This window comes from Puma concolor, chromosome B3 (assembly GCF_028749965.1).
Source record: "Puma concolor isolate L17-30 chromosome B3, mPumCon1.1.hap2, whole genome shotgun sequence".
In the NCBI taxonomy this organism is placed as follows: domain Eukaryota; kingdom Metazoa; phylum Chordata; class Mammalia; order Carnivora; family Felidae; genus Puma; species Puma concolor.
In genome coordinates, this window is record NC_141672.1 from 100,167,907 (window position 1) to 100,182,265 (window position 14,359).

Sequence of the window (14,359 nt, forward strand, 5' to 3'; positions counted from 1 at the left end):
GGCTTACAGCAGAGACTTCAGGCAAGCATGAGAGAAAAACAGAAATACCCTCTTATGATGAGACTGATTGGTTGATGCTAAACGAGAATGAGGAGAGTAAACTTCTCTAAGAGGATGCAATACATAACTATTTAATAAGCATTTAATCAATGTTTCCCCCAAGGGGGAAAAACATACTGTGGATAGTGAGGACACTGACAAATTATGTTAAGTTCATAATCTCTCAAATATGTTTATATAAGTAGTATTTACCTAAAGGTTGACCTAGAAAAGATTGAATTTTTCTTTTGACAACTCTTTACATGCAGTTCTTACAATAATGTTGAAACAATTAAGAAATATGAAACATATCTGGCAATCCAAAATATTTGGACCTTTTATTTATTTTTTGTAAGATAAAAGAATGAATCTTTGTGACTTCCCAGGGACCTCTTGGAAAAAGATATTTTACATCTAAAAGATGTTTTATTTTCTCTTCTTAAATGTTTATTTTATTTTATTGAGAGATAGAGAGAGGCAGAGAGAGAGGGAGAATCCCAAGCAGGCTTGGCTCAAATCTCACAAACTTCCAGATCATGACCTGAGCTGAAACCAAGAGTCAGGTGCTTTTAAACATCTAAGCCACCCAGGTGCCCCTATCTTAAATTTTTTTAAATCATCTTATGATAAAAACTAAGCAAGACTTGGGGTGCCTGGGTGGCTCAGTTGGTTAAGCATCCAACTCTTGGTTTCGGCTCAGGTCATGACCTCATGGTTCATGGGTTCTTTGTGCTGACAGCGTGGAGCCTCCTTGAGATTCTCTGTCTCCTTCTCTCTCTGTACCTACCCTCCTCACTCCCTGTCTCAAAAATAAATAAATAAACACACACACACACACACACAAAAACTAAGTAAAATTTGCCAAAATTTTTAACATATTTCATTGCTCCTTTTTAGACTTCTTACCAGTGCATATTATGAACCAAGGCAAATAAAGTTAACTTTCTGCATAACTTCTATAATTTTCCTCATCCATTCATGTTTTTATCTTCTATAACATTCTGCATCAAATACTTTAGAATAAAACTACTCTCTTCATGATTTCTTGCCAGGATTGCACCTAGGATAGTCTTTATCATTCATATTCACAGAACACAACTTACACTTCACAGAAACTACTGGGAAGAGGCCACTGAGAATTACCTGCCTGTCACATGCAACAAGAATTTAGTGGACCAGTACAGCTCAGAAGTACACATAATATGGTCACACAGTCATCTCTTTCATGCTTGTGAATTTCACAATAACAGGACCCAAAGACAGAACCACTCTATAACCAAGATAATGCAATCCAAAACTGTATGTATGAAAATTATGCAGAGTTATATTCTAAATTACTTAGAAATTATCAGAGCATCCAAAGATTATTAATTAATTAATTCAATTTAATGTAGTTCAAGGTCTTAAAGTTCACATTTAAACTAACACACTTTTAGAACATAATATATTCTTGATATTAAAAATGTTGTTAGAATTATAAAGCAATTTGATTAAACAAAATTTTTCATTGTTCCTTATCCTAAATATGTAGGAGTCATGATAGTATATTTAATCAACTCTATACAGAAAATGGTAGGAATTTCAGATTAATTATTCTCTTCAAGAGAAAACAAATCCACATCTTTAAAAGAATAAAATGTACATTTGTATTTTACTTCACACTAATATAATCAGGAAGAAGGTATAGCCGGTTTTTAAACCTAAATTATCAAATAAGTCTGATTTGATTGCATGAACTTGATTTCTTATTTTTTTAAAATGGCTCTGAGTTAGCAGCTTTTGTGAGAATAATTTTTTTCTTTAAAAGATTACCACACTTAAAGTATTAGTTGTTTAGTTTCTTTATTTTGGGAAAAATTTAAAATTATTAGATTTATATTAATGCTTTTTAGTCTCTATAATAAGTTTTCTCACCATTGCCACTTATTGACATGTAGGGCAGACGATTCTTGGTTATGCAGGGCTACCCAGGACCTTGTAAGGTGTTTGGCAGCACACCAAGCCTCTACTCACCAGATGCCAGAAACATCTCCAAGTTGTGACAACCAGAAATATCTCTAGACGTTGTCAAATGTCCTCAAGGGGGGAGAAGGGGACAATTGCTCCAAACCAGTCAGAATAGTGCTCCTTTATTTTAAGAGCTTTATAATTTATCAGTACATTCTAGAGGTAGAATTATATCTCACACAAGCAGAGGTAAAGGTGTTTTTCACTTGTAGATGCACCCAAACACAAGAATATTCCAGCTTCAGCTTGGCAGATTAGTGGTGGGTGTATCTTTAATTTTACAAGAAACTGCCAAACGATTTCAAAAGTACAAATGTTCTGTTTCTACCAGCAGTGTATGAAAGTTTTGGTTACTTTGCATATTTGCCAACCCTTAATAATATTAGCACTATTAAATAAATTTTAGCAAATCTAATAGTTGGTATCTTTTATGCTTTTGAGTTGCATTTCCCTAGTGACTAAAGATGTTAAGCATCTTTCCATGTGCTTTTTTGCATTTCACTCTTTTCTAAATTGTCTGTTAATGTCTTTTAATATTTTTTTTTTAAAAAATAGTCTATGTTCCTATTGAATTGTGAGCATGTTTTATATATTTGGATACAAGTCCTTTGTCAGATGTTTTTCAAATATTTCCTCACATTCTGTGATTTGGATAAAGCTTAGTTTATCAACTTTTAAGATATTTGAACTTTTGGGGCGCCTGGGTGGCGCAGTCGGTTAAGCGTCCGACTTCAGCCAGGTCACGATCTCGCGGTCCGTGAGTTCGAGGCCCGCGTCGGGCTCTGGACTGATGGCTCAGAGCCTGGAGCCTGTTTCCGATTCTGTGTCTCCCTCTCTCTCTGCCCCTCCCCCGTTCATGCTCTGTCTCTCTCTGTCCCAAAAATAAATAAACGTTGAGAAAAAAAAATTTAAGATATTTGAACTTTTTAAAATTTTTTTAATTTTTAATTTTTTTAATATGAAATTTATTGTCAAATTGGTTGCCATACAACACCCAGTTCTCATCCCACCAGGTGCCCTCCTCAATGTCCATCACCCACCCTCCCCTCTCTCCCACCTCCCATCGACCCTCAGTTTGTTCTCAGTTTTTAAGAGTCTCTTATGTTTGCCTCCCTCCCTCTCTAACCTTTTTTTCCCCCTTCTCCTCCCTCATGGTCTTCTGTTAAGTTTCTCAGGATCCACATAAGAGTGAAACCATATGGTATCTGTCTTTCTCTGTATGACTTATTTCACTTAGCATAACACTCTCCATTTCCATCCACATAGCTATAAAGACCATATTTCATTCTTTCTCACTGCCACGTAGTATTCCATCGTGTATATAAACCACAATTTCTTTATCCATTCATCAGTTGTTGGACATGTAGGCTCTTTCCATAATTTGGCTATTGTTGAAAGTGCTGCTATAAACATTGGGGTACAAGTGCCCCTATGCATCAGCATTCCTGTATCCCTTGGGTAAATTCCTAGCAGTGCTACTGCTGGGTCATAGGGTAGATCTATTTTTAATTTTCTGAGGAACCTCCACACTGTTTTCCACAGTGGCAGCACCAGTTTGCATTCCCACCAACAGTGCAAGAGGGTTCCCATTTCTCCACATCCTCTCCAGCATCTATTGTCTCCTGATTTGTTCATTTCGGCCACTCTGACTGGCGTGAGGTGATATCTGAGTGTGGTTTTGATTTGTATTTCCCTGATGAGGAGTGATGTTGAGCATCTTTTCATGAGCCTGTTGGCCATCCGGATGTCTTCTTTAGAGAAGTGTCTATTCATGTTTTCTGCCCATTTCTTCACTGGATTATTTGTTTTTTGGGTGTGGAGTTTGGTGAGCTCGTTATAGATTTTGGATACTAGCCCTTTGTCTGATATGTCATTTGCAAATATCTTTTCCCATTCTGTTGGTTGCCTTTTAGTTTTGTTGACTGTTTCCTTCGCAGTGCAGAAGCTTTTCTCTTCATGAGGTCCCAGTAGTTCATTTTTGCTTTCAATTCCCTTGCCTTTGGGGATGTGTCAAGTAAGAAATTTCTGCGGCTGAGGTCAGAGAGGTCTTTTCCTGCTTTCTCCTGTAGTGTTTTGATGGTTTCCTGTCTCACATTCAGGTCCTTTATCCATTTTGAGTTAATTTTTGAGAATGGTGTAAGAAAGTGGTCTAGTTTCATTCTTCTGCATGTTGCTGTCCAGTTCTCCCAGCACCATTTGTTAAAGAGACTGTCTTTTTTCCATTTGATATTCTTTCCTGCTTTGTCAAAGATTAGTTGGCCATCCTTTTGTGGGTCTAGTTCTGGGGTTTCTATTCTATTCCATTGGTCTATGTGTCTGTTTTTGTGCCAATACCATGCTGTCTTGATGATTACAGCTTTGAGGTAGAGGCTAAAGTCTGGGATTGTGATGCCTCCTGCTTTGGTCTTCCTCTTCAAAATTACTTTGGCTATTCAGGGTCTTTTGTGGTTCCATACAAATTTTAGGATTGTTTGTTCTGGCTTCAAGAAGAATGCTGGTGCAATTTTGATTGGGATTGCATTGAATGTGTAGGTAGCTTTGGGTAGTATTGACATTTTAACAATATTTATTCTTCCAACCCATGAGCACGGAATGTTTTTCCATTTCTTTATATCTTCTTCAATTTCCTTCATAAGCTTTCTATAGTTTCAGCATACAGATCTTGTACATCTTTGGTTAGGTTTATTCCTAGGTATTTTATGCTTCTTGGTGCAATTGTGAATGGGATCAGTTTCTTTATTTGTCTTTCTGTTGCTTCATTATTAGTGTATAAGAATGCAACTGATTTCTGTACATTGATTTTGTATCCTGCAACTTTGCTGAATTCATCTATCAGTTCTAGCAGACTTTTGGTGGAGTCTATCGGATTTTCCATGTATAATATCATGTCATCTGCAAAAAGTTAAAGCTTGACTTCATCTTTGCCAATTTTGATGCCTTTGATTTCCTTTTGTTGTCTGATTGCTGATGCTAGCACTTCCAACACTATGTTAAACAACAGCTGTGAGAGTGGACATCCCTGTCGTGTTCCTGATCTCAGGGGGAAAGCTCTCAGTTTTTCCCCATTGAGGATGATATTAGCTGTGGGCTTTTCATAAATGGCTTTTATGATGTTTAAGTATGTTCCTTCTATCCTGACTTTCTCGAGGGTTTTTATCAAGAAAGGATGCTGAATTTTGTCAAATGCTTTTTCTGCATTGATTGACAGGATCATATGGTTCTTATCTTTTCTTTTATTAATGTGATGTATCACGTTGATTAGGTTGCGAATGTTGAACCAGCCCTGCATCCCAGGAATGAATCCCACTTGATCATGGTGAATAATTCTTTTTATATGCTGTTGAATTCGATTTTCTAGTATCTTATTGAGAATTTTTGCATCCATATTCATCAGGGATATTGGCCTGTAGTTCTCTTTTTTTACTGGGTCTCTGTCTAGTTTAGGAATCAAAGTAATGCTGGCTTCGTAGAATGAGTTTGGAAGTTTTCCTTCCCTTTCTATTTTTTGGAACAGCTTGAGAAGGATAGGTATTATCTCTGCTTTAAATGTCTGGTAGAATTCCCCAGGGAAGCCATCTGGCCCTGGACTCTTCTTTGTTGGGAGATTTTTGATAACTGCTTCAATTTCTTTGCTGGTTATGGGTGTGTTCACGCTTTCTATTTCTTCCTGTTAGAGTTTTGGAAGTGTGTGGGTGCTTAGGAATTTGTCCATTTCTTCCAGGTTGTCCAGTTTGTTGGCATGTAATTTTTCATAGTATTCCCTGATAATTGCTTGTATTTCTTAGGGATTGGTTGTAATAATTCCATTTTCATTCATGATTTTATCTATTTGGGTCATCTTCCTCTTCTTTTTGAGAAGCCTGGCTAGAGGTTTATCATTTTTTTTTTTCCAAAAAACCAACTCTTGGTTTCATTGATCTGCTCGCCAGTTTTTTTAGATTCTATATTACTTATTTCTGCTCTGATCTTTATTATTTCTCTTCTTCTGCTGGGTTTGGGGTGTCTTTGCTGTTCTGCTTCTATTTCCTGTAGGTGTGCTGTTAGATTTTGTATTTGGAATTTTTCTTGTTTCTTGAGATAGGCCTGGATTGCAATGTATTTTCCTTTTAGGACTGCCTTTGCTGCATCCCAAAGCATTTGGATTGTTGTATTTTCATTTGTTTCCATATATTTTTAAATTTCTTCCTAATTGCCTTGTTGACCCATTCATTCTTTAGTAGGGTGTTCTTTAACCTCCATGCTTTTAGAGGTTTTCCAGACTTTTTCCTGTGGTTGATTTCAAACTTCATAGCATTGTGGTCTGAAAGTATGCATGGTATGATCTCAATTCTTGTATACTTAGGAAGGGCTGTTTTGTGACCCAGTATGTGATCTATCTTGGAGAAGATTCCATGTGCACTCGAGAAGAAAGTACATTCTGTTGCTTTGGGATGCAGAGTTCTAAATATATCTGTCAGGTCCATTTGATCCAATATATCATTCAGGGCTCTTGTTTCTTTATTGATCCTGTGTCTAGATAATCTATCCATTGTTGTAAGTGGAGTATTAAAGTCCCCTGCAATTACCACATTCTTATCAATAAGGTTGCTTATGTTTGTGAGTAATTGTTATATATATTTGGGGCTTCCGTATTCGGTGCATAGACATTTATAATTGTTAGCTCTTCCTGATGGATAGACCCTGTAATTATTATATAATGCGCTTCTTCATCTCTTGTTACAGCCTTTAAAGTCTAGTTTGTCTGATATAAGTATGGCTACTCCAGCTTTCTTTTGACTTCCAGTAGCATGATAGATAGTTCTCCATCCCCTCACTCTCAATCTGAAGGTGTCCTCAGGTCTAAAATGAGTCTCTTGTAGACAGCAAATAGATAGGTCTTGTTTTTTTTTTATCCATTCTGATACCCTATGTCTTTTGGTTGGAGCATTTAGTCCATTTACATTCAGTGTTATTATTGAAAGATATGGGTTTAGAGTCATCGTGATGTCTGCAGGTTTCATGCTTATAGTGATGTCTCTGAGTACTTTGTCTCACAGGGTCCCCCTTAGGATCTCTTGTAGGGATGGTTTAGTGTTGATGAATTCCTTCAGTTTTTGTTTGGGAAGACTTTTATCTCTCCTTCTATTCTGAATGACAGACTTGATGGATAAAGGATTCTCAGCTGCATATTTTTTCTGCTCATCACATTGAAGATTTCCCGCCATTCCTTTCTGGCCTGCCAAGTTTCAGTAGATAGATCTGCCGCTGGTCTTATTGGTCTCCCTTTATATGTTAGAGCATGTTTATCCCCAGCTGCTTTCAGAATTTTCTCTTTATCCTTATATTTTGCCAGTTTCACTATGATATGTTGTGCAGAAGATTGATTCAAGTTACATCTGAAGGGAGTTCTCTGTGCCTCTTGGATTTCAGTGCCTTTTTCCTTCCCCAGATCAGGGAAATTCTCAGCTATGATTTGTTCAAGTACACCCTCAGCCCCTTTCTCTCTCTCTTCCTCTTCCAGAATCCCTATTATACGGATATTGTTCTGTTTGATTGCATCACTTAGTTCTCTAATTCTCCCCTCATACTCCTGGATTTGTTTATCTCTCTTTTTCTCAGCATCCTCTTTTTCCATAATTTTATCTTCTAATTCACCTATTCCCTCCTCTGCCTCTTCAATCCGAGCTATGGCCACCTCCATTTTATTTTACACCTCATTTATACCATTTTTTAGCTCCTCATGACTGTTTCTTAGTTCCCTGATCTCTGTAGCAATGGATTCTCTGCTGTCCTCTATACCTTTTTCAAGCCCAGCAATTAATTTTATGACTATTATTCTAAATTCTTGTTCCATTATATTGCTTAAATCATTTTTGATCAATTCATTAGCTGTCGCTACTTCCTGGAGTTTCTTTTGAGGAGAATTCTTCCGTTTTGTCATTTTGGATAGTCCCTGGAGTGGCGTGGAGCTGCAGAGCACTTCTGTGCTGTCTGGAGTAACTTGTGTTGGCCATCCCTGGGGCCACAGTCAGACTGGTGTGTACCTTATCTTCCCCTCTCCCAGGGGCAGGGCTCACTGTGGAGTGGTATGGCCCCTGTCTGGGCTACTTGCACACTGCCAGGCTTGTGGTGTTGCTTTGATGGGATCTGGCATATTAGCCAGGGTGGATCTGCAAGGTGCACAGGGGTGGGAGGGGCAGGCTTAGCTCACTGTGTCGTTGGTGGTCCCCTGCAGAAGGGGCCCTGCAGCACTGGGAGGGAAGCAGGCAGACCCATTGGAGGGATGGATCCACAGAAGCACAGCATTGGGTTTTTGCGGGGTGCAAGCAAGTTTGGTGATGGGAACTGGTTCCCTTTGGGATTTCGGCTGGGGGATGGGAGATGGAGATGGCGCTGGCCAGTACCTTTGTTCCCTGCCGAGCTGAGCTGTCTCCAGGGCTCAACACCTCTCCCTCCTGGTGTCCTCTCACCGTCCCGCTCTCCAAGCAGAGCTGTTGACTTATAACATTCCAGATGTTATGTCCCGCTGGCTGTCAGAACTCACACAGTCCGGCCCCTCTGCTTTTGCCAGCCAGACTTTGGGGGCTCTGTCTTGCTGGGCGGGCTGCCCCTCCACCGCCCCACCTCCCTCCCGCCAGTCTGTGTAGAGCGCACCGCCTCGCCGCCCTTCCTACCCTTCTCCGTGGGCCTCTCGTCTGCGCTTGGCTCCAGAAAGTCCGTTCTGCTAGTCTTCTGGCGGTTTTCTGGGTTATTTAGCCAGATGTGGGTGGAATCTAAGTGACCAGCAGGATGCGGTGAGCCCAGTGTCCTCCTACACCGCCAACTTCTCCAGAATGGATCTTCCTCTTTGATAAACATAGAGCAACATGAGCCTCCTTTCCTGCTTGCTTTGGATGTTATTCTGTGAGAAAATGATATATAGAACAATGATAACCATCTTGCAACCATGAAAGGAAAGCCAAGAGAACCACAGAGAAATCTACATGGTTTCCTGATACTGAGCTGATGAATATACCAGTCCTGGAACCATCTATCTTTAAACTTCATTTTATGTGAAATAACAACATGCTATTGTTTTTGCCACATTTGGTTTAATATTCAAAATGGATCTTGATACATGTTTGTTATTTAACATATATACTTGAGCTATCACTTTTGATACAAATTTCTTTAAAAATCTCACACAATTGCTACTTTTTTCTTCCTGTAGTTGTGTTTTGTTTTATCTATGTTGAAACTCTGTGGTAAGCATATGTATTCACGATTGTTTGATCATTTTGGTGGGTCGTTCCTTTTATAATTACAAAACGTTTTCCTTCCTATTAATATTTTTGTCCTTACATATATTTTTAAAATGTGTAACCAGAAGTAGTTTTCCCAGTTTTATTGAGATATGACTGACATATGGCATGGGGTACAACCTGGTGATTTGATATATGTATTGTGAAATGATCACCACAATAAGTTAACATCCATCACCTCACATAGTTACAATTTTTTTCTTATGGTGAGAACTTCTAAGATCTATCCTCTTAGCAACTTTCAAATATATGATACTAGTATTGTTAACTTTACTCACCATGCTATATATTACATCACCAGAATTTATCTTATAACTGAAGTTTATACCTTTTGACCCCCTTACCCATTTTGACCCCCACCCTTCTACCTCTGGCAACCGCTAATCCAATTTCTGTATCTGTGATGTCAGTTTTTTAGCTTCCACATGAAAATGATATCATGTGGTATTTGTCCTTCTCTGACTTATTTCACTTAGTCTAATACCCTCAAGTCCACCGATGTTGGTGCAAATGGCAGAATTTCCTTCTCTTTTATGGATGAATAATATTATATTCACATTGTTTGTTTGTTTTTTACCATCCATCCATTGATGGGATACTTAAGCTGTTTCCATGCCTTGGCTATTATAAATAATGCTGCAATGAACATGGGGTTGCAATTGTCTCCTTGACATAGTCATTTCACTTCCTTTGGATAGATACCCAGAATTGGGATTGCTGGATCATATGTTAGTTCTATTTGTAATTTTTTGAGGAAACTGTAGTGGCTGGACCAGTTGGCATTCCCACCAACAGTGCAAAAGGATTCCCTCTTTCCCACATCCTCACCAACATTTGTTATCTCCTATCTTTTTGATAATAGCCTTACATTATGTTTTGTCTGATACTAACATTGTTATAGTGGCTTCCTTTGATTAGCATTTTCCTGTTATACCTTTTGCTATCTGTTTACTCTTTTCTTTTTAAACTATGTTTTCTGATGACCAAAGGAATACATATTTATTGTTGACAATACTGAGGAGAAAAATCCAGGAAAAAAAAAATCCAGGATTATTCCATTTAATCCAGGAATAAACACAGTAACATTTTATAATATTCCAGACAATTATCTCCAGGTGGGTATACATAGACATATAAAATGTTTATTTTAAAAACTAATTGTGATCATTTTGTATGTAACTTTTTAAACTTTTTTTTTTTTACTTAACAATTGTCATCATTTCTTCCATTTTTTTAATACAACATGAAGTTTTTTAATTCTTCATAATTTTCATTATAGAGAAGGTCTTACTTTAAAGTATACTTACTTTAAAGTATACAATTATTTGGAATTTGGCTTTTCTACTTCTTAATAAATATCACTGTACATAAACCATTCCTTTGCTTTTGAAATTTCTATGTGTATCTCTTGTAAAAGTCATTTGGACAAAAAAAAATTCATTGGTCTTATCTGAGAGTGTCATATAGGTGAACTGAATCCCTTTACATTTGGTTTTAGGTACATTTTTCTTACTGTTTCTTTTTAGCTGCTTTTCTATCTTCTATTGGCTTGATAAAATATTCTGTATTCTGCTTTGCCCTCTGCTGGTTTAGAAGCTATATTGTACTTATATTCTTTTAATTGTGACTTTTAAATTTACTTAGAAGTTATGACTTTTTAAATACAGAATTCATGGGGTGCCTGGGTGTCTCAGTTGGTTGAGTCCAACTCAATTTCTGCTCAGGTCATGATCTCATGGTTGAGAGATTGAGCCCCTTTTAGGGCTCCACAGTGAGTATGAAGCCTGCTTAAGATCCTCTCCCTCCCTCTCTCTCTGCCTTTCCCATTTGCTTGCATGCATGCATGCACGCTCCTAAACAAACAAATACATAATCCACTATTTTTTCTTAAAAAATCTGAAATTATCCAGTATCTTTACATGTCTTGAATGAGACAAGGAACTAACATGCCTTAACTACCACTTGAACATCCTCCTGTATGTGATAACTGGGCCACATTTGAAAATCATATTAAGTCTTATATGTCCTTACTGATTTTTTTGGCTCCTTTTCTTCCTGATGGACTTTTTTTTTTTTTTTTTTGAGAGAGAGAAAGTGAGTCGGGGAGAGGAGCAGAGGTAGAGAGGGAGGTAGGGTGGCAGGGAGGGAGAGAGAGAGAGAGAGAGAGAGAGAGAGAGAGAGAGAGAGAGAGAATCTTAAGCAGGCCTCACGCTCAGTGCAGCAGAGTCTGACAAGGGGCTAGATCCTGTGACTGTGAAATAATGACCTGAGCCGAAATCAGGGGTCAGACGCTTGACCACTGAGCCACCCAGATGCCCCTCCCCTCTGGACTATTTTTAAGCCAGGTGAAGAGTCATAAGCATTTCAGTATTCATCTTTTTAAAAATAGGTGTTTTATTAAATAAACACAATGTCATTAGTATAACAAAACTAAAATAATCACCAATGTCATATAATCCAATTTCATAATCACTTTTCCCCAGCTGTGTGTTTTGTTTTTTTTTTAATCAAGACCAAACAAGATCCACATTTTACTCCTTCCACTGCTATCTCTGTGGTTATAATCACATCATCTCTCACAGGAATTCATTATAATAGCTTCCTAACTAGTCTTCTTCCTTCAACTCCCTACCTTTTGAATCTATTTTTCAACACAGCACTCATAATGATCCTTCTCCCCTGAAAACTCTCCAATAAAAGCCAAAAGCTGTACAATGAACTACAAAGTTCCATATAATCTGGTTTTCTGTTAATTTTTCAACCCCATCTCCTGTCACTTTTCCTCCTGTTCACTCCATTCCAGACACACTGGCCTCCTTGAAATATATGAAATGTGCCGAGCATGCTTTCCACAGGGTCATTGTACCTGCTGTTACCTGTGTCTGGAATTCTCTTCCTCAGTTATCTGTGTGATGGTCTCCCTTACTTCTTCAGGTCATTACTTAAGTGTCTTTTAACTGAGCTATTAAAAATTAAGAACTTCCATCTCTTACCCTACCACCCTGAGCATTCCCTATCATTCTTTTTTATTTGTGCATAGCACTTGTTCTCTAACCTACTTTATAGCTTATTTTCTCGTTAGGATAACAACCTCCTAACAATGGTGATTTTTATGTTTCATGTACTGCTATATTTTTAGCATCTAGAACAGTACCTGACATAAAAAACACTCAACAAATGTTGAGTAAATGAATGAATGTCTACTTACCACGTTTCATAACTTTAATTTTTATTCTTTAGTTTGCCTTTCAGGTTCCTGTAACATACTTATCTTAAAGTCCTTTTCAGGCTGTTCTAATATCTTCATCTTGAGTGGATTGAAATTTCAAAAAGTATTGGTTGGCTGTTTGTCTTATCATCCAGTTTCTTCATGCATTTTGAAACTTTGATTTACAGTGGGCATATTCTTTAATTTTTTCTTTCTTTCCTCTGGGTTCATCCTTTCTAGAAGTTTTAAGTTGCCTCCGAATTGTGTCCTAGAGACCTCAATTTAGCCAAGTGTTATATACTAATTCACTGTCTCAATTCTTTGATTTTCTATCACCAATTCTTTGGTGATAACTAGTGTCTTTGATGACACCAGTTACTGAGCAAACCTTGGGCCCACATCTTCCTATGAGCTGGAGCCCCACGTATCACCTGGTGGTAGGTTTTGCTGTTTAGCCTCCTTTCACAAGTGGTGGCTGCAGCAATAGAGAGGAATACCAGCTTGGCCTTTACGTAGTGCTCTTTTTGTCCCCTTTTTCATTCTTGTTACTTTTGCCATCAAAAAAAAAAAAAGTTTCACCAGAGGATCATCAATTTTATTCAACTTTTTAAAACCTGCTTGTGGCTTTATTATTCCTTTCCTGTTTTTTGTTCCTTTTTTTTTTTTTTTTTTTTTTTTTTTTTTTACTATTTTCTTTCTTCTACTTTCCTTACATTTTTAATTTTCTTATCTTCTTGAGATCAACACTTAGTTCAATATATTTGGGGCTTAAAAATTATCTAAAGGTATACATTTCTTTTAAAAAGTACTGTTATTGCATCTTGCAAGCTTTGAAATGTAGTTGCACTTTTAGATCTCACTACCCTGTCAGATTAGAACTTCTGGCTGCAAATTTCTACTCTGGACCTAGAGTCAGGCAGGCTGCTGCTTCAGCATGGTTCAAGGTTTCTTCCTATTATTTTTTGCCCTTGGATATGTTTTTTGGTTTTGAACCCAATTTTCTTTTCATATTTATCATACTATGCTTCAAACACAGGGGGTGCTTTAGAGCATCCACTCACGATGTTATTTTATAGGAAGTCTCTGTACATCTTTCTTCTACAGCACATAAGATAAACACATTTTTGATTTTTTCCTTCCACTTATTTAAAACTTTTTTAAGTTCTTATCTACTTAAGTAATCTTTACACACAATGTGGGGCTTGAACTCACAACCCTAAGATCAAGAGCCCTACACTCTTCCAACTGAGCTGGCCAGGTGCCCCATCATTCCATAAATTTAAATAGAACTTTCATGCATTCAAATCTTATCTTGATATAATTTTATCTTATTGTCATTCCTATTACCTCGAATATCAAGTTGCATCAACTGACAGATCCACTTGCATCTTTCCATGTAAGTCTAGACACGTAATGGATGTTTCCAGCAAACTTTGGAGGTCTTTTGTAAACTTAATCTTATATTCAGACAAGTTTCTTCTTAATACTGCCACAGGGGTGTTTCTGTTTCAGGGATTGTTAAACTGTGAGGTTGTAGAGCTCCTCTCCAATTAATTTTTATTAACAGAACTTAAGTTCTAATTTGTTAAAATCAAAATAGAGACAGATTATCCTCAGACTTTCTAAGGAAACTCAGGGCTCAGTGTTATGTATCAACTTTACAGGGGAAAAAATGCATGTAACAAGACCTACCCAAAAATATTGGTTTGGTCCTCAGTATAAAATTAAATTCCTGGTAAATTATAGGCTGTTGTCCTGGTAAGTGTTTCCTGGAACATTTCCTACCCAAAGCCAAGACTTTCATACCTATAACCTAAGATTGTCC